The sequence below is a fragment of the Lonchura striata genome, chromosome 3 (genome assembly GCF_050655825.1).
Source record: "Lonchura striata isolate lonStrDom1 chromosome 3, ASM5065582v1, whole genome shotgun sequence".
Lineage (NCBI taxonomy): Eukaryota > Metazoa > Chordata > Aves > Passeriformes > Estrildidae > Lonchura > Lonchura striata.
In genome coordinates, this window is record NC_140705.1 from 6,477,701 (window position 1) to 6,497,997 (window position 20,297).

Here is a 20,297-nt window from a genome sequence, read left to right on the forward strand (position 1 = left end):
GCGGAGGTCGCGGCCGCGCGCGGGTGCTCGGCACCGCGACATCGCCGGGGAGACCCGTGCGGGGCTTCGTTCCCGTGTGCTCCGGTGTCCGAAATACAGGGAAGAGCTGTTTCACAGAAGGGGTGGTGAGGAGCTCCATCCCTGCCTCATCCCTCATCCCGAGGCCAGCTTGGACAGGTCTCTGAGCAGCCTGGCCTAGTGGGTGGCATCCCTTCTGTTGGAATGGGAGCTGGAACTAGACAGCCTTTAAATGTCCGTTCCAACCTAAACCACTCTGTGACTCTTAGCACATTCCCGGTGGTGGAGGAATTTACCAGGGAACAGACACATCCCTCCGTGGAGGAGGATTAGCTGGATGCTGAGGGTGGCTGCAGCATAGCCAGTGCCCTCACCGCCCATCTTGCAGCATCTAAGCAGGGTGGGCAGAGCAGGGTGATGGTCACAGTGTCCATCCATACCTGTGGCAAGTGATGGAAACAGGTTCAGGTTTGTCCAGGGCATCAGAGGAAACAGGAGATGGGGCCAGAGTCGGACTGGAAAGGATGCAACATCTGTCCAAGGTCCTTACAGGAAACGGGAACTGAGGTGAGATTTCAACATCGTTCTGAAGTCTGACCAGGAGACCAGGGCACCCCCAGGTACGGCTGATCAGGGCCTTCAAGGTTTATGAGTGCTGCAAATCAAGGCTGTTTATGACTCTCTACATTGCTGGTTATCTATTGAGAAAAACACTCAAACACCTGATTTCCAGAGCCTGCAGAAGTCCTTGTGACCAAACAGTCACCTTCTGGAGATGTTCTGAAGGCGAATGAACCAAGGGAGAGAGTTTCAGTGCCATGCCAAAGGAAACAGCACAGAACTTATAAATTCCCATCTATTAAAGTGGTGGTGGTGGGGGGGCAGGGGGAAATGTGGTGCTCTTGCTCTAAAGAAGTGTGGATTCTATCCAAGCCCTTCTGAAGCTCACAAGAAGCCTCATTCTGGTTCCATGGAGTTTTGAGTCCAGCTAGAAAGCTCCTCTCCCAGACAAAGTGGAGTTTTTCTCCCCATGCTTTCTCCATCTCTAATGCTGGAAGGGAGTTGGAGAGGAGTAATGACCCTTGGGAGCCTGGGAATGAGTCTGGAGAGCTTCCCTCCCAGAGCTGGGGTGTCAGTGGCAGGACTGCTGTTCCCAGGGGGAAATAAGACCGAGTGTGTCACATGTGCAGAGAGAAGATGTTCCTCCACAGCTGGCTGTGCTGCTGTGCAAGTGCTGCAGAGCTGTTTTGGGCTTTGCCTTCCCTCGGGGTCCCCAAACCACATGCTCTTCCCAGGAGGTCAACAAAAGGGAGCCTCATCCCAAAGAGAGATCAAAATGCAAACCAAGACACAGTGAAGTTGTTCAAAAGAAATGGGATGCCCATCGCTGCTTTTAATTCAAAATAAATTGGGCAAATAATAGGCAATAACACAACTGGGTTAACACCAGGCTCATGGATGGTGTAGTGAATTTCAATTTTAAGAATGTGTAGCTCTCCGATGAAATACAGGGCAATTCTGGTGCAGGGCTAAGTGGCCTGGTTGTGTCTGGGCTAGAATAGGGTTTGAAATGCCCCAACAGCACCAACCCACCCTGGGTCCATCAGCACTCCGAGGGGCAGCATTAAGATTGTATTAGGGAAAAGCAGAAAAATAATCATCTGGAGGACAGAGTGACTCAGGGGATTGGCAATAAGATGGATCATGTTACTGATTTGGAATGGATTCCAATTAGTTACATCCGCTTTTAATTATTATTATTTATACAGAACCTAAAGGCAGTCCACAGATAATCCAAAAATGCACGGGCTGATCTGTAAATCCCCCGTCCTTCCCCCCCTCACAGCCCTTGCAATGACAAACCCCAGTCACGCTGCCTGGACTGGTTCATACTGGCTGGGATGTAAATTACTTATTAGTGACCAGCTTGCTGCTTCTCCACTTTTGTCACTCTTTGAGAGGAAAATAGAGAACGGGTGACTGATGTCGGAGTTTCGTGTCAAGTGTTTTTGTTGGAAGCAGCAGCAGCTCAAGAAGTTCCTCCTCGCCTCCCTGCATTCGGTTCCTTTTTCCCCCTTGTGCCACCCCATGAGTCATACAAATACACCCAGGTCAGTGAACTGGTAATTTTGCAAAACAAGGAGAGTTTTTTTAATCAGGTGAAACTCACTGCTCATGTTAACCAAAGACTGCTGGGTCTTTGCTAAGCTGGTGGTAGGAGCCCGAGTAGGCATCCACTGATCTCGTTTGCCACCAGAAATCATCATCTCTCCAAAAGCAAGGCGTCTTGTCTTGTGAGGAAAGCCAGTGCTCCTGCTTAGTCACCTGAGACTTATTCAAGCCTATTCATGAAATGGGGGGAATTGTCTTGTCAAGAGAAGTTATTTGGGAAATTTTGAAGAATACGCCACAGAACTATGGAATTACAGAATGGTTTGGGTTGGAAAGGAACTTAAAAATCATCTATTTCCAACCCTCTGCCATGGGCAGGAACAGCTTCCACTAGACCAGATTACCCAAGACCCTATCCAGCCAGGCCTGGAACACTTCTGAGAATGGGGCACCATCACTTGTTTCACCCTGTAGAAACAAACATTCCAGGAAGAGATTTCTCATCCCTGACTTGCACTAGAAGCTGCCAGGATAATGGGGCAGACATAATTTCCCTTCAGAGTGTTTCATTCTCTGTACATGGACCATTGCTTCCACATCTCCCATAGAAACAGAACATTTATGTGTTGGTGTTGTTGTTATGGGAAAGTAGCTGCTGCATGGGAAATTTGTGACTCCAGTTCATATAGAAACCACAATTACAACTTGCATTAACATGAATTGGGAAGTTAAATCAACAAAGCCCATAGACTTCCCTGGGTGAGGGAAAGGAGAGTTTGGGTGGGCGTTCTCACCCTTTTGACCCTCCCTATGATCTCCAGGAAACTGGGAAGGGAAATGTCTACCGAGAGCAGATGTTCCCAGCAGGAATATATAGATATATACACACACACACAGACATACATACAAAACCAGAGTCATTTCAAGCCAGGTGTGTTATCACTGATGGGTTTCCTGACTCAAGAAGCCCATGGGATTTCATGGCCAGGCACCAGGAGCCAGGGGTGGCAGATGGGGAGTGAAGTGTGGCAGTGTTGGGTGGAGGCTTGGTTGCCATCACACCTGAGCTGGTCTCTCTTCTGGAAAGGGTGGATGCACAGCTGGAGAGCCTGTTTTCCCAGAGGATTTTCAGAAAGGAGAAGGAGCATCTGATGGCCAGGCTAAAGGCATGAACACCACCTTAGCCCTGTGCCCAGGGCTGTGAGATAACCAGCAGGTGGGATGGGAAGGTGAGGACCCTGCTGAAATGCAGGTGGCCCTGCATCTTCTCCCCTGGTGAGATCAGGGGGTGATGCTCATGAGGCTGGCATCTCACATCCTTCCCAGGTCACTGACTCTCTGTAAAGAAGTTTCCTCCCTGTCCCCCAAGTCATGCAAGTGCTGTCAAGCAGGACAACTTTCATCTGACAGCCACAGCTGCCTGCATGCCTGGTTTGGTGCATGTGCAACAAGCCCAGCAGCCACATCTGCACCTCTCCAAGTTAAAATAATGGATGCATTTGAAGTCTCTTGTTTTGGGGTTTTATCCCTTTGGAGTCTTGTTTTGCAGGAGGTCCTTTGGCTCAGCTGCAAGGTGAGGTCTGGATACAGAAGCCTGAACACTTATTAACCTCAGCAAAAGCACTGTGACTCTGGGCACCTCATCCAGTGCCCTCATTGACCTCCCTCCTCCCTTCCTCATCCCTTTCCTTCTCCTTGGTGCAAGTGCTCTGGGGTTGAGGCTTGAACAGTGCCTAACAAAGCCAATCCTTTCTCTTGGCTGGGTTATCTTGATGATCATGAAGCTGAAATGAAAAATGATAAAGCTGGAAATGAAAAATGATGAAGAGAATTTTTATGGATGAACCTGGAAGCCTTGCAATGTCCCTGGGTTTACACTGGAGGAAGTGAAGCAGTGGATTAAGTGGTGTAGCCACGAGCTGAGCTCAGAGCAGCAGAGCTCAGAGCTTCATGCTAAGCAGAGGACCACGTGTTGTCTTGCTCCTCTCTGGCCAGCGTGACTAAGTGGGACAGGGAGGTGACAAGGAGACAGGATGGTTTGCAGAGCTTTCGGAGAGCACTGCAAACCTCAGTATGAGTTTCCCAAAGCCAGTTGCTTTCCAGAAAGGACTCTGCACTCTTGCAGGTTCAATATCAAATACAGATACCAAACAACCCCCCCCCCCCCCGCAAATCTGTTATTCGTGTCAGCTGTGGGTGCAAGATCCCTTCTGTGTCAGATTACCCAGCACATGTGATCCTGCCAGCTTTGTGCCTTGTGTCACCTGCAGGACCACTGGAGTGGCACGGGGAGCCACTGCCTAATCCAGCCTACATCCTCCTGGTACAGAGGGGAGCCAGCAAATAACTCTCACCACCTCTAACCCAACAGGCTTCATTGCACTCAGCACAGCACACTGCTTTCTCTGCTCAAGGCTGGCTATGCAGCCTTGGGGTTTCATTTGGAGCCCCAGGAAAATGTCACTTCCCAAGTGACCACGCTCAGCGGCCCAGCTGCCCACAGCAGGGCAGATCTCATTGCTGAGTGGTCACAGATGATCCTGGTCATATTTATTCAGGTAGTGGTGTTCATGGCGGGGGGGATAGTCAGGGTGAGAAGTAGCTCACATGGGGCTCTACTGTCCTTGCACACCGTATTTGATGTATATTGGATACAGAGTTATTTAGGGCAGTTACGGGTGACAGCAAAGAGATGCAAAGAGCTTAAAATTGTGCCTGACCAGGCGATAAAAGCACACATTAAACTTAAGCGTCCTTGAAAAGGGGCAAGGACTGCCTCCGTGTGGGTTAGTGCCTCCCAAAACCGAGACCCAGAGCCTTTCAGAGGCTCCCAGTGGTATCAGGTGACAGCACAGCGGTGAGCGAGGAAAGCAAGGCCCTCCTGCATCCGTGAAGATGATGGGGGGGATGAAGGAGACCGAGGATGGGGATAGCTCAGGCAGCAAGTAGCGGGAGAAATATGAGGCTCAAGTCCCAGATGGCACAGAGAAAACCATCGGGGAAATTAGTAACAGATCAGCCTCAGCGTAGGTAGGTGACGAGCCTGAGAACATGCCGGGTCTCTGAATCACCAGGATTTGGGCAGCCTCAGTCCTGGCAGCGCCGGGCAGCCTGTCCTGCGGGGCGGTCAGCGGCGGAACGCGCGGGAGCGGCCGCGTGTGACCGCCGGCGCTGCGGGGCTCCAGGTCAGCGAGGTGCTCCCATCTCCCCCGGGCTCCTGCATCCAGCACAACGCTTTAAAAGCCTTGCCCAAGCTTGGCAGATTTAAATCACTCCAGGCCATTTAATCATCACATAAGCAGACCGAGCTTAAGGACTAATTTATAGACTTTACACTGGTTAGAGTAACCCAAGGAGCTGATAAGCTTCCAGAGGAGATGGAGATCCAGGGAGCAAGGCTTCCAGCAGGAGAGCTCCAGCCTTGCATTACACACCAGTTTGGGAGGCAAGAGAAGTCTGTAGGAAGCTCCCTGCAGTCTGGCACTCTCCTCCCTTCGCACATTTTAACTGCCTGCAAATCCTCCTCCAGGAAACTGAGAATAAGCCCCGGTGCTAAATGACTTTGGAAGAGAGGATCCTTAGTGGGGACTCTTGTTGGAAAGAATAACACAGCTGGATGTGTAAAGCAGAGAAGTCACAGGCCAGCTCCTGGGAAGGACACATCCCTCCTGTCTCACCAGCGTCCAGGTCATTCCTATAAGATGGGCAGTTTTTCTGTTCCCTTAGCAGCTTTTCAGACTCTCTCTGTGATTGTTTCTGCTCTGTTTGCCACCAGTTAAACTCCAGCTGGATGTCAGGGAGAAAGAAGGATAAATCCCCACCCTGAGCTCAAATCACTTTCAGCCATGATTCAAACATATCAGTTTGAACCAGCCTAAGAGGTTTAATTCCTGTCCTTTCTCCTGCAGCTCCAGGCTACCAGCCCATCCTCCCCTTTATCTTAGCTCTTGTGCTGGGTAACTTGGCCCTGATTTAGCAAGAACCTGTTCCCCTTTTCTACTCAGTTATTTTTGTGCCAGATTGTAGTTTGGGCGTGTGGAGGCTGCGCAACGCCAAAGCTGATGATGCAAGGGAGAGTGATAGGGTGGGGGTGAGGGATGGCTCCAGGCAGCCTGTGGGTGAAAGATACTCAGTGTGAATACAAAAACTGCAGCAGAGCTGGTTACAAGGTCACCTGGGGTCAGAGGAGAAACAGAGATACAATTAGGGGTTACAGTGAGATCTGGGGTTAAAGGCCTGAGACTGAGGAAACTGGGCAAGGCTGCTGAGAGCTTCCTGGGACAACCCCAACAGCAGTCTGGGAATGATACTGTGACTGGAAAGTGCCATGGGAGCACGGTGGCTGCACCAGGCCTTGCTTGGAGCTCATTTCACCCTGAGCCCTGCCCCATCTCCGCAGGGCACTGGGTGGCACTGGGATGGTGGGACCCCAGTGCCACGGCTATGGGATAAGCCTGGATAGGGGGTTGCAGAGGGATGGACATGTAGTACCACATTCCTGCTCTTAGCACAGTTTTTTCCATTTCACCTTTGGAAACCTTCTCTTCATGTCCTGAAGTGTCTGTGGAGCAAATTGTCCTTGAAAATGAGCCAGGACACAGTTCTGGACACTGCAACCAAGGTAATTCTGTAATAAATGTAACCTTTCTGGCAGCACAAGAGAGCAATTAAGGAGCCCTTAATTTTTAAGGGTCCTCAAAAACACATCACTAATTTCTAGGCAGAAACATTGGAAAATTTAGTCAAACCAGCCTGGATACTCCAGGGACTCTCCTGCCCTACAAGCCTTCCATGTCTGCCTCTGCCCTCCTTCCCTCACACCATGCCTCAGCCATCCTTCCCCTGCTTCCCTCCCCAGTTATCCTTCCCCACTTATGAACAAAGGAACTTAACAAAACAGTGCTCCACTGCAGGGAGGGGAGGCAAAGGAAACAGGAAAGCAGATAATGTAACAACAAACAGCCCTATCCAAAGTAGACAGAGGTGTGTTCATCTTTCCCTTTCTCTTTGCTTTTCCGTGGCCCCTAGGTAACCTGGCTACTGCCTCCATTCTGCAACCTCCCACTGTGCCAGTGCACTGGTCTCAAGCTGCAGACTATGCATTTCTCCCAGCAATCAGCTATTCTTCCTTCCATCCATCCATCCATCCATCCATCCATCCATCCATCCATCCATCCATCCCCACTAGCCACTACCCATTAGTAACACCCTCAGCAGGAACCCCATATTGTCCTCTCAGAATAAAACTCACTCGATAGAGTCAAAACCCAAAGGGCAGTCATTTTTCATGCACAATTTCTGATACTAGTCATGCTGAGCCCAGGTCTAAAGGTCACAGAGTGAGAGGAGTTTGACCCAAGAACTTGTAGACCTTCGGTTTCCATCACCAGGCTCACATTGTGCTCAAGCAGGAGTGGAAGAGGAGTGACACAGACTTACAGAATCAGTTGGGTTGGAAAAGACCTCTGAGATCATTGAGTCCAACCCATGGCCAAACACCACCTTGTCAACCAGACCATGGCACTCAGTGCCATGTCCCATCTTTCCTTAAACATCTCCAGGGACAGTGACTCCACCACCTCCCTGGGCAACCCATTCCAATGTTTAACAATCCTTTCCATGAAGAATTTCCTCCTGATGTCCAACATGAACCTCCCCTGGTGCAGCTTGAGGCTAATCCTCTTATTAGTGACCTGGGAGAAGAGGCTGACCCCACCTTGCTGCAGCCTTTGCAGGTAGCTGCAGGGAGCTCGGGTGAGGATCAGGAGCGTGGGGAGGTGTGCTCTGGCTGCATGGCCAGGGGAGTGGTGTGTGCTGGGCGAGGACAAGCTGTTCCCTGCTTGTTATTGCTACCAGATGAGTGGGGGACTTTTATGATCGCTGCGTTTGGATAATCAAATTCTGATTGGGACAGAGGAAGGAGAGCTGCCCTCCTCTTCCCTCCTGCACCCCACACCAGCACTCAGCCCCCTGCCCTCCCGCAAGGCTTTGTTCCTGGGGTGACGCACAGCAGCCCGGACGTGACTTTGGATCCCACACCCCCACAACGCTCCGCTCTGTCTGGGGCTATTGTGTGATGCCCAGAACAATGAGCTGTGGTTAGGAATGCCTGGGAGAGTGCCGGGAGGCTCCCTGCTCCCCCTCTCCCTTCTAGTGCTTGGGGAGGCAGCTTTTGGCCATCTGGTAGCTGTGGCTTTGGTGGAGGTCCCCCGCAGGGGAGGAGATGCAATCACCAGTGCTGTTCCTAGAGAGGAAAGCCAGCATTTGGCACTGCTGAGCCACAGATGCAATGTGTGTCTTGGGCATGGGACAGCCTTGGGCACCGGAGATGACAGGATAGCTCATGTGGGAAGGGGCTGCAGGAGGTCTCCGGCCCAACCTCTTCATCCTGCCAGCTCTGGGGTCAGACCAGGTTGTTCGGGGGCTTTAGTGAGTTGGGTCTTGGAAACCTCCAAGACTGGAGGCAGCACAGCCTTTCTGGGCATCCTGTATCAGTTCTCAACTGCCCTCCTCATAGTGGGAACATTTTTTCTCATATCCAGGCTGAATCTCCCTGGCTGCAGCTTATGTCCAGCGTCTGTTGAGTTCCCCTTGTGCACCTTTGTGTACAGCTTGACTTCATCATCTCCATATCCTCCTTGCAGCTACACTGGAGCTTCTCTTCCCCAGCCCTGCACCTCAGCCTCCCCTCCCAGGCTGTGTGATCCCACAGGTCTGTGTGAGCTCCGACTGTCTTGATGGCCTTTCCCTGGACTCTTTCCCATGTGTCTCCATCTCTCTGGAGGCTGTTGCAATATCCAGTCCTGGTGCAGGCAGGGCTGAGCAGAGTGGAGGAATTGCCTTTCTCTACCTGCTGGCAATGCTCTGCCTAATGCAGCCCTAGGGCCTGTTTGCCTTCTTTGCTGTGATAATGCATTGCTAACTCAATGCCCTTTCTGCACAGCTGCTCCTCCACCAGTCACCCCCAGCCTGTGTTGTAGCCTAGGGGTTATTCCTTTTCAGACACTGGACTTGGCATTTGCCCTGGATGAAGTCCATGAATATCCTTGCAGAATCGGGTCTAAGAGAATGAGGAGGCAGCAAGTGTCTTGTGGACTTTCCTGAGTCATGGGGACTTTCACTTTGTAATGGTTTGGAAAGTCCCTTCTAGTGGACCATACCCACCTTAGCAGTGGGAAAATCTGTTTGTTTGGGATGTTGTGGTGGCTGGAAGCCCAGGCAGGAATATGGGTCAGTGACATAAGCAGGAATCAGAACCACCCAGTGCCGAGGCAGGGACTTGGAGAACATGGGGAGACGCATGGCTTTTCACACCAGTATGTAATTGCAAACCCCTCAGGGGTTAGGGGCTTCTCTGACCTCCAGTGGCCATGGTACTGATAGGAGGGAAGAGAAATGTGTGCTTTCTGGCTTTGGGAGTCCTGTTGGCTGCCTGGGTGAGATGTCTCTCCACACACATTCTGTTTACACAGCCATTCTGAATTGGGCATTGGCGCATCGCAGGAGCTGAGCTTTGCGTCATTTGGATTTGGACTTCTTCTTGATGGTTGTTTCCCCTTGTGCCAGGTGTCCCTGGAGACAACTTTCAGACAGTTTGGTGTGGGGCATGTTTGGCCTGGGATTTGTTAATCCCCTTCCTTTGCTGTGTGTGTCCTTTGCCCGAGTGTGTCAGGAGATGGGCATTGCTTTTGGTGGAGACAAGGCAGAATAATATTTATCCCTGATGAATACCCAGGGAGAGCAGGGTCCTTACAGGCCCTGGTGAGACCCCATCTGGAGTGCTGTGTCCAGATCTGGGGTCCTCAGAATAAGAAAGGCATGGACTTGTTGGAGTAGGTCCAGAGGAGACCGTGAAGAAGCAAAAAGGGCTGGAGCCCCTCTCCCTTGCAGACAGACTGGGAGAGTTTGGGTGGATCAGCCCAGAGAGGAGAAGGCTCTGGGAAAACTTTAGAGAGCTTCCCAGTAATTGAAAAGGGCTTATAAAAAAGGAGAGCAACTTCTTACACAAGTAGATACTGATAGGACAAAGGGGAATGTTTTTAAACTAAGAGACAAGAGTTTTAGTCTAGATGTTAGGAAGAAATTCTTTACTCAGAGGGTGGTGAGGTACTATCACAGATTGTCCAGAGAAGCTATAGATCCCTGGAAGTGTTTAGGGCCAGGTTGGATAGGGCTTAGAGCAACCTGGCCCAGTGGGTGGCATGCCTGCCCATGGCAGGGAGGTTGGAACAAGATGATCCTTAGAGTTTCTTTCAGCCAAACTATTCCATCATTCATGTGGAGTGAGACATGCAAGAACATGGCATTGCTTTTCTGGGGATGAAGACAAAGACCCCCTTGGCTCCCATTCTTCTCCAGCTTACCACAGCAGCAGTACAGGGTCTCACCATAGAAATGTCCCTTCCCCAGACCAGAGTATTTATTCCCAGGACTTCCCCGCCCCAGAGCTGCTCATTCATCTCTTGTAGACAGAATGGAGCCTGTCACAAGAGCAGATGCAGAGCAGGCAGAGCTCCCCATGAGACCCTTCACCACCAAAGATGATAAACAGATGGGAAAATCTGCTGGGAAATGCATTGACGTAAGGAGGTGAGAGGCTGGAGCAGTGTCCCCAAGGAGGTGGAAACTCGCTGAGAAAGCTGCTCGCAGGGCCCGGTGCACAATGGCTCTTTGATTCCCCCAGACGCTGCTAATGGGCCGTTTCCTCTCCCAGCCCTCCCTGTGGATCCAAGATGTCTTGCTGGATGTCTTGCCCTATCCTTATCTGTCTCCCTGACTTCTCTCTGGGATTTCCTCTAATCAGGCTGCTGGGTCATCCCAGGCTAGTGTCCCTCGTAGGATCCCTCTGTCCCCAGAGCTGCTGTGGCCAGAAGCATTTCTCTTCAGAGGATAACTGCAGCATATGTGAAGGGAGCATGGAGAACCCTCAGCCTTCCCATCCGCAGGGAGAAGTCGGCTCAGGTACTTCACGACCTCAGTCTGACCCAACAGCCATCCTTGGGGGGGTTTTTACACCATGACTGCACCCTGCTGCACCAATCCTTCTTGGAAGGATAAGGCCATCCATGCAATTGCCATCCATGCAATTATTTGTATAACCTATGTGATATACCTCTCCTTTTCCCTCCAAAAATTAAATGTGGGAGCCCCTGGCAGCCCATTCTCCCAGCCAGGCATCCAGCTACCAGGAGAGCAATGCTGGGACCACCACACTGGGCACAGGAGGGACAGGCACATGCCTGAGAAATTCATCCCTATAGCTTCGAGGTGCTGAGTAGGTCTTTATTATCAAATTTTAATTACCGTGGCTGAATTTTAATAGAGCAATTGTGCAATTCCACTTTACATCCCATCCCCTAGGCCAGGTTGCTCGCGTCACACTCCCTGATGTTGCAGCTATGAGTTTTTTTGGCTAATGCAGCAAAAATTCTTATTGGATTTGGAAATAGAAGAAATTAGTTGCCCTGGGGGAAGGGGAGGCAGAGGGCTGCCTGGCATGCAGAGCTGCCAGGAGGCTCTGACAGCCAGACATATATTGCTGTTTATAATGCTTAATAGCGAGCAGCTCTACAAAGTCCTTTCTTTATTCATTTCTTTCCCTAGCCCTTCACAGCATGCAATAACTTGGATTTATAAATTAAACATGTTCCTTGTTTTAATACATCATCTACTTCTTATTCTGTAGTCCCATAATGGGATTTTTAATTGCCTGTCATAGAATCGTGCATCCTCCTGGCAGCCTGGGAGTGCGAGCGTAGCCATGAGTTCATTGGCCCACGTTGGCTTTAAATGGTGCATTTAAATCTTCACATTAACAAAAGCGAGGAACACGAGCGGGAATGTGGAACAGTCATCATTAAGAAGAATTGTTTTCTGTGGCAGAAAATGAGGAAAACCAGGCCAAAAATACAAACAGATTTCCCCCCTCCCCCCAGCTTACACACTCCCCAAAGGGAAAAGCGTTGCACAGTGTTTTAATTATTGCTGGGTTTATTTTCAACTGATGCGTATCCAACAGGTTGAGCTCAGATTAGAGTCCAAAGGGCTGAGGTAGGGGCTGGAAGACCCATTCCAAGGGTGGCCACACACACAAGCATTATCTGGTGCCTAAACTGGACCATGCAGCTCCAGACCCCTGTTCTGCTGCATTTGCTGCAGGACCATGGCTGCCTTTTCCCTGCTTCTGTGCTCAGCAGTGCTCAGATGTGTGTGGCTGGGTGAGGCAGTCCAGCCAAGATGTCCCTGCCAGAGCCCAGGAGCCCTGGGCAGGAGGGGATGCAGGGGAGGGAGATGGAGAATGGGGCACCAGGCACCTCCTGCTGCTGTGTGCAGCCCTGGTGCAGCCAGTGAGCCCCGTGTGCTGCTCAGGTTCCTGCACCCAAAGAGGGTGTGCAAGGGGACAAGGGACAGAATAAGGCAGATAAAAGGTTAACAAGGATGGAGCTCCTGCCCTAATGCAATTTAATGTGATTTCCTCTTGCAACACTTGAATATCTGCCCTTTGTAAGAATTGGCTGTATCCAAGAGCTTTTTATCGCAGCTTTCGCTTCCTGGCAAAACAAAGTTAAATCTCCAACCTTCCTACTTTTTTCATATCTTAATCTTTTTAAATTAATTAACATCTTTGCCAAAGTGTGCCCTAAATAGGAGACTTGGTCCAGCTGAGACCTTATCAGCATGGAGGCAAGCTGAGCAATTACCTCCTCTGGCTTACCCAGCAGTCCAGAAAGGAGATTTGCTTCTGCTGTTGTTTTCCCAACTGCAGATTTCTCACCTCCATCCTTTGTGAATTGCCATTCCCCTTCCATTTCTGCTGAACTGTCACTGGGTAAGAGCTCCCTGGTGGGTACTGTGCATTTGATATGCTTCCGTCAGAGCCACAGTTTGTGTTATTTATTGGATTTCAATTTATTAAAGACAGGCTTTTCTGCAAGTTTTCCAGGTAATTTTGAATTCTCATCCAGTCCTCCCAGGTGCTTGACATCCAGCACAACCTGCATATTTCAGAAAAGCATTCCCTGGGCCATTACTTGAGTAGTAAATGAAAATGCTGAATAGGATCACCTTTATGCCTGATCCAGGAAGATCCTGTTCACAATCTCCTCCTTGTGTGACTGAAAACTATCTGCAGAGACTCCAGCTGTACTTTATTAAATTGTTCCTAAATTCACTTTCTCATATTTCCTTAATTTAAGAGAATTGGTAAAATGGGACTATCTCAAAAGCTTGGCCTAAATCATGGCACATTTCAGCTGCCCAAGAGGGACCCCAAGGTGAACATTACTCTGGTTTGGGCAATTTATTTTTGACAAATTCATCTTCTCTTCTTATTCCTATGTTCTCCTCTGGCTTTTTATTAGCTGTTTGTTTAATAATTTGTTCTGGGACTTTTCCAAGACTCAGAGTTAGGCTCCTGATGTATAAATCCTGCTTTTTAAAGGGAGATACTGTGCCTGCTAGGCACAGTAATACCATAGGGTATTTCTTAGCCCAGGGTTTCTGGGAAGACCATCCCAACTCCTTCCACTGCTCATGTCCCACAGGATCATCCTTTGCTTCTGCTGACTCCATCTTCTCTGTCCCGCCTAAACCATCTCTGGATGGTTTTCTGCTCCACCCCTGGATTTGATTAACTGGTAATTACAGTCAGTCAGCTGATGACAAGGAACCTTTTCTGTGAACACAGCATTGTCCTTTGCCAAGTCATCCCTTGGTTCCTCTCCTTTCCTTTTTCTTCTCCTGATGTGTTTACAGATCCTTCTGTTGGTTTCCCACCTGTGCTAGCTGAAACTCATTCAGGCCTTCCTGTGTGGTTTCACAATGGAGCAGGTTTTGATGCAAATACATGAGCTCCCACAGTTCCCACCTCCCTCTGCCCTGGGTTTGCAGCAGGGCCACTGGTGTTGGGCTCAGTGTTCGTGTTTTCTGCCTTGCTCCTGGCAGGATAAACCACCCAGTGTCTTTAGGGCTTTTCCCTGCTGTGCTGGCTCTCCTTATTCCTCAGGAGGTATCCACAGCTTACCCACATGTGCCAAAATATCCTGGTTTGGGCCCAGCATCCCTCTGCCCTTGCTCTTATATCTCCTTGTTTGTGAGAACAATTACTTCTTCCACTTTGTGATCACTCTCCCCAAAATCACTGTCCCTTCAGTTCCCAGCTGGCTCCTCATGGTCAGAGCCTGATGAGTGTGCTGTTTGTCCATCTGAGCTGAAATGTTGTCCCCAGCCTCCTTGGGATTCACTGGACTGGGATTCTGTCTCATTTCCAGTTGTGGGTATTTAAAATAACATCCCCCTTTCACTGTTGTTGATAACTGGAAAAATCTCTCCTACCTCCTCCTCCTCCTCAACCTTCCTGCCGTGGCCACATCCCAGGCCCTGCTGTGTGCCCTTCTGGGACTGCCTTCCTTTCCTCTGCTCTTCCCAGATTTTCTCCAGAAGGACAGAAATAGGTTTCTGTGCTGTGCATTCTCTGTGCATTATGTCATCATTATGACTGTATCTAAGAATTCACGGTGTATTTATTTATCTCCTAGACTCCTGGGGGAAGTTGATAATCACTTCATTGTCCTTTTCCCTTCATTGGGTCACCCTTAGACCAGCACTGCAATTTCTCCAAGAAAACTGGATACTCCCCCTTCTCCTGTCATTATGGACCTCTGCCCAAGGTGGAGGGTTTTCAGCTGTGAAAATTCAGCCACCAAAATCTTCATTCACAGCCAGAATTGTCTGCCATTTCTCTCATTGCTCATTCTAGTGACCACACAGTTTGAAGAATGAGGTGTTTGGGGATAAGGATAATGCACCTCCCAGCTTTGGTGTCCCACAGGCATCCAAGCCTAAGCACTGAGCCCTCTTCTTTGCCATTGCCATCCAGGGAACCCCAAGCTCCTCCAAACCCTGCAGGGACCAAGGGCTGGGGCTCACAGGTCTCCACCCAAACCAGCAGGTTAAGCCAACCTGCATTGCAAACAGGAGACCCAGCATGTAATAGAGGGGTATTTAACATGAAAATTGGATTCTGAGAGTGGCCTCAGACTGTTCAGGCAAGTATCATAATTAACTGTGAGATGTCTCTGCAAATGTGGCTGGCTGGAGCAAGAGGCTTGAGCATCCTTTCTCTGGTCTTCTTCTGCAATGCAAGAGTTTATTTACTGTACATTTCAAAATAGAGCCCTTCCCCCTCCCCATTTTGCGTGGAACAAACAATGCTATGTCTCTCCTGCCACTGCAGTATTAGAAAAAAACTGGGTCATGCATATAATTCTGCAGAGGGAAACAAAAGGCCATTCTGCCCCTCTTGGATCTCGTATTTATGGATGCTGTGGCACATTATGGTAATTCTCGTTTGAATCCAGCATATAATTAATATCTAATAATGAGGCTGTGGCATTTTTACATGCAAATACAGGCAGAGATTCATGACACAGTGGACAAGACAGTAATATATGACTGACACATAAAACTGCTTGCAGGCTTTCCAAGACACCAGATTCCCATTTCTGCTTTGCCTTCTGGCTTTTCACGTGCTCATGTGTGAAAAAAGACTCATTTTTGGTTGTTGATAACAAATTCTTTCTTCTGTTTGTATTCTGTCCAATTTAAACAAAAAAAAAAAAAATTACACCCTGTCTGCATGCAAAGCTGGACTTGCATGGATTTATTAGAAGTATGAAGTCGACATCTGTTCTGGACTCACAGAGGGGTAATTCCAGGAAAGCAGTAAATTGTGGGGACACAAGAATATGCTCACTTATACTTGCTTGTAGGCTGGACATGTTGATTTTATAAATGCTCATCTACAAAGTGGAAAAAGCAGCTTTGCCTTGATGAACAGCTTGAAACCACCGGAAGTGAAATTTAGTGTAAATATATTGATTTCTGGTATATTTTAGTGTTTCTTTGTGCTCCCCTGTGCATTTAGCCAAGTATTGTCTCTTATACATGTACCCAGTGACTCGTTGCAGTAAGAGCACCCCCAGGCTGAAGAGATGAAAATAAAATAAATAAATAAAATAAAATAAAATAAATAAAAAAACCCTAGAAACTGTTTCCATGGCTGTGACTGGGAACAGAAGTGCTCCTGCTTTGCTGAGGTCAGGATGTGACATAACCACTCCCCTGCCAGCAAGGCTGAAGCAAAGAAGGTGATGAAGCAAAAATCACTCCCATTATCACTCTGGGATTATCCAACATAACACTGCAGGGTGAGATGAGGTCTCAGGGAATAAACATTGTCCTCTAAGTGTGTCCATCTCTGCATGCTGCTGCTCCTCCCTGGCAAATCTGGGGTAACATATGGTCCAGGAAATCAAGGCTACAGCCCCCCCTCTAACTTCCCCAGGCACACACACAGCTCTGCATCATTACACATCACCTAAACACTAAATATCTGCTGCACACTTTGTTTGTGGGTTTAATTTTCAAATAACAGCCAGCTAAGGTTGTGGGTGTAGTGGGCTGATGCTGGCTGGATGCCAGGCACTCATCAAAGCCTCTCTCTCTTTCCCCTCTGCAGATGGGCAGGGGAGAGAAAATGTAACAAAGGGCTCATGGGTGGACATAAGGACAGAGAGAGATCACTCACCATATAATATCATGAATAAAACAGACTTGAATTGCAGATATTAATTTCATTTATTAATAACAAGACCAGAGCAGGATAATGAGAAGTAAAATCAGACCTTAAAAATACCTTCCCCCCACTTCTCCCTCTTTCCCAGCTCTACCTCCTCCCCCAGCATCTCAGGGAGGTTATGGTCAGTTCATCACCCATGGCTTCTCCCACTGCTCAGGGACAGGAGCTGCTCCCCTGCTGCACCCTGGGTCCCTCCCATGGGAGACAGTTCTCCAGAAATTCTCCAGCATGAGTCCATCCCATGGGTAAGCCTTCTCCCCAGACTACTGCACTGAGGGTCACTCTTCCATGGGGTCAGTCCTTCAGGAACAGGCTGCTCCAGCATGGGGCCCCACAGGGTCACAAATCCTACCAGGAAACCTGTTCCAGCATCATCTTCTCTCTCCACAGCTCCCTGCCAGGACCCTGCTCCAGCACAGGCTAACCACGGGGTCACAGCCTCCTCCCAGGCATCCACCTGCTTCAGTGGGGGCTCCTCCATGGGCTGCAGGTGGATCACTGCTCTCCCATGGACCTCCATGGGCTACAGGGGAATCCTGTATTATTGATATAATTGTACGATGGTTTGAATTGGAAGGGACTTTAAAGAACATCCAGTTCCAACCCCCTGCCATGGGGACACCTTCCACTAGCCCAGGTTGCTCCAGCCCCATCCAACCTGGTCTTGGACACTTCCAGGGGTGGGGCATCCACAATTTGTTTGAGCAATTTGTGCCTGTGAATATTTCCCTTCACTGACACTCTAAATAAATGGTGTGACTAAAGGCACTGGAAGGACTTGTGGGATAATTAAAAGCACCAGTATTAGAGCTGATACTGCTCTATAGCATCCCATTCAGATGGATTTTAAGCAGCCTGAGCCCTGGCACACAATCCTTTGTGGGTTTGCTCCTACTGACTTGAAAAGCAGTGGAACAGCACTGGGATTGATGACTACAGCAATCCTGCTCCTGGATAGCCATGACAAACACATCCAGCATCCCTGCAACCCCTTGTTACACATCGAGCTGGGGGATTGGGGGATGCAGTCCCTTGGGATCATCAGGGAGAGCAGAGAGTGTGGGGCTGGGGCTGCAGGAATGGCCAACCCCTGCACACCCTGCCCTGGAGGGGAGAGGACAGCTTGAGTCTGCTGCTCTGATTAACACACCTCACACCAGGGTCATGCTGGCACTGACACATTTTGCCACCTTAACTCATGGACTTTCTGGGCTTAGGGCAATTACTTGACATGTCCCATTCCTCACCTGCTGTCTGCCTCTCCTTCCTGCTGGTTTTACTCCTACTGTAGCTGCTCCACTCTAGATGAAAAGAAAGAAAAATGTGAGTGTAAAAGAGGGAGGCTGAGGCATACACACATTTCATTTTTATGGGTCTTTCACTGTATTTCATCTGTCTTTCATTTAACACACCAGTGACATTTACGTATTTCCCAAAATGCCACCTAGGAAAGAAAACATATTAAGGAATAACTTGACATAAAGAGTGAGGTATCCTTCAATGGGCTTGGCTGGAAATGTGCAGAGCAGCCTGCAGGCACAGGCATCCCTCTGTGCTGAGCCATCCCTGGAACCTCTGGGTTCCAGTGATGAGATGCTCCAGCTCCATGTAGCAGATCAAAGCAGCTCCTGCTCCTTGGTTTTGCCTTATGTGATCCAGCTGCCACTTGGAAGCAAAGCTTCTGTCTGGAAAATAGGAATAATTTTTGCACAGAAATGCTCTCCCAGCTCATCCAGCTGTGTCTGCACTGTGTGCTGTTCCTTCAATGCTTTAGTGACCTGCCCTTCCTAGGAAACTGCAGGCAGGCACAGGGGAGACCATAACAATAGTAATAATATTAGTGATAATGATGATGATTATGATGATGAAGAAGAAGAAGAAGAAGAAGAAGAAGAAGAAGAAGAAGAAGAAGAAGAAGAAGGAGGCAGTAAATGCTGGGATGCAGATAGCTTCTGGTTCTGGGATGCTTCCTGGGCTGGGCACACCAAGGCAACAGGAACAAGCTGGTGAATTATTTTGCCTTTCAGACACAGGAGCTTTGGAGCTAATAACACCCATCCTTTACCAGGAACTGCTGCTCAGAACCTTAATTTGGGTGATGGATGGTCTCTGCCAGGAGCAAAACACTTCTGCAGTTGTAGCTGACAGGCTTGGTACAGACAGGCAGGACCACGCTTCTTATCTTCTATATTGTATATCACAGAATCCCAGAGTGTTTTGGGCTGGAAAGGACCTTACAGATCATCTAATTCCAGCCCTCTGCCATGGGCAGGAAGACCTCCCACTAGACCAGGTTGCTCCAAGTCCCATCCAGCCTTGTCTTGAGCCCTTCCAGGGTTGGGCCATCTGCAACCCCCCTGAGGAACCTGTTCCAGTGTCTCACCACCCTCACAGTAAAAAAATTCTTACTTATATCTAACCTAAGTTTCCCCTCTTACAATTTGTACCCCAATATGGTTTTACATCTGCTGTGGCAGTTTGGGTGCGCAGCTTAGCCCATACAGATCATCAGTCTTTTGTCCCTTAACCCTGGGTGAAGACTTTACCCACCACTTGTGAGTGTCCTTCCCAGGGGAAGGGGTGGGGTGCTCCATAGGTACCTGTCTGGCCTGAGCACAGCCTGTTCTCTCCACTTCCAGCTCTGGAGCTGACCTGTTTCATGCTCTTGGGCAAATCCCTGGTACAGGCATCATCATGCCCAATGCCAGTCTGTGGGGGAAGCACAGAGGCATCATTAGCTGATGTTTAGGGAAGGCTTTGGGCAGGAAAAGTGTATTCAGTGTTAAATATGAATGAGCATCAGTAATGCCTAAAATGTGTGTGATAGAGGGAGAGAAAGACAATATTGGAGGACAGAATGCTCAGGGAGCTGGGAGCTGGCCCAGACAGTGACACAGAATTCCTAGTGCCCAGGGAGAGGGCAGTCTGCAGCCCTGGCTGTGGCACAGTGTCCTTCAGGGACCAGTAGCCCAACTGGCTTGTCCCACCTTGTCCTGGCACATGGAGCAATGGAATACTCAGAACTCTCCTGGGGGGTAGCAAACAGGAGATGTGTTGGCATCACTGTCCTTCCATCATCCCTTCATCCCAGTCCTCAGACTTGTTGGGCTGAAGACACCTCCCTTCCCCTGAGAAATGGGTGGTCCTACAAACTTCTCATGCTTCCCTCTCCACCACTGCCCAGTTTTACTCCTCTAAGGCCACAGTGAGGGATGGCAGTCACACAACAGCACTGGACACCTTGAAATGGGAATACAAGCTCTGCCTATCCTGTTCATTGAGCAGATCTGCTTATGCAGGGTCTGTAACAAAACTACAGAGCATTCAGCAGGTCTCATACCTGGAGGGAGCAGGATTTCCCAGCAGCCCTGGGAAACCAGACTCACTCCTCCTCCCTCTTCTCTGAGGACTGAATGTCATCCCTGGTCCAAATCAGGAGGCTGCAATTTCCTTCATTACAGGAGCAGGTCAGTGTGGAGACCTCACCACAGTGAGATGAGCCACAGCTCTGTTGTCTTTCCTTGCTTTT

At 49.3% G+C, this 20,297-nt stretch overlaps 1 long non-coding RNA gene across 6 annotated transcripts in view; it reads left to right on the plus strand.

The window, feature by feature from the left end:
• Positions 1-20,297, plus strand: part of LOC116183509 (uncharacterized) — a 52,808-nt gene that overhangs the window by 1,137 nt on the left and 31,374 nt on the right. For 5 of the 6 annotated variants that reach the window (XR_014953535.1, XR_014953536.1, XR_014953534.1 and 2 more), the window contains exon 1: positions 1-20,297. This exon is cut by the window's right edge. The exons of the other annotated variant lie outside the window; for it this stretch is intronic. This is a non-coding gene — a long non-coding RNA (uncharacterized LOC116183509). 6 annotated transcript variants of the gene reach the window in all.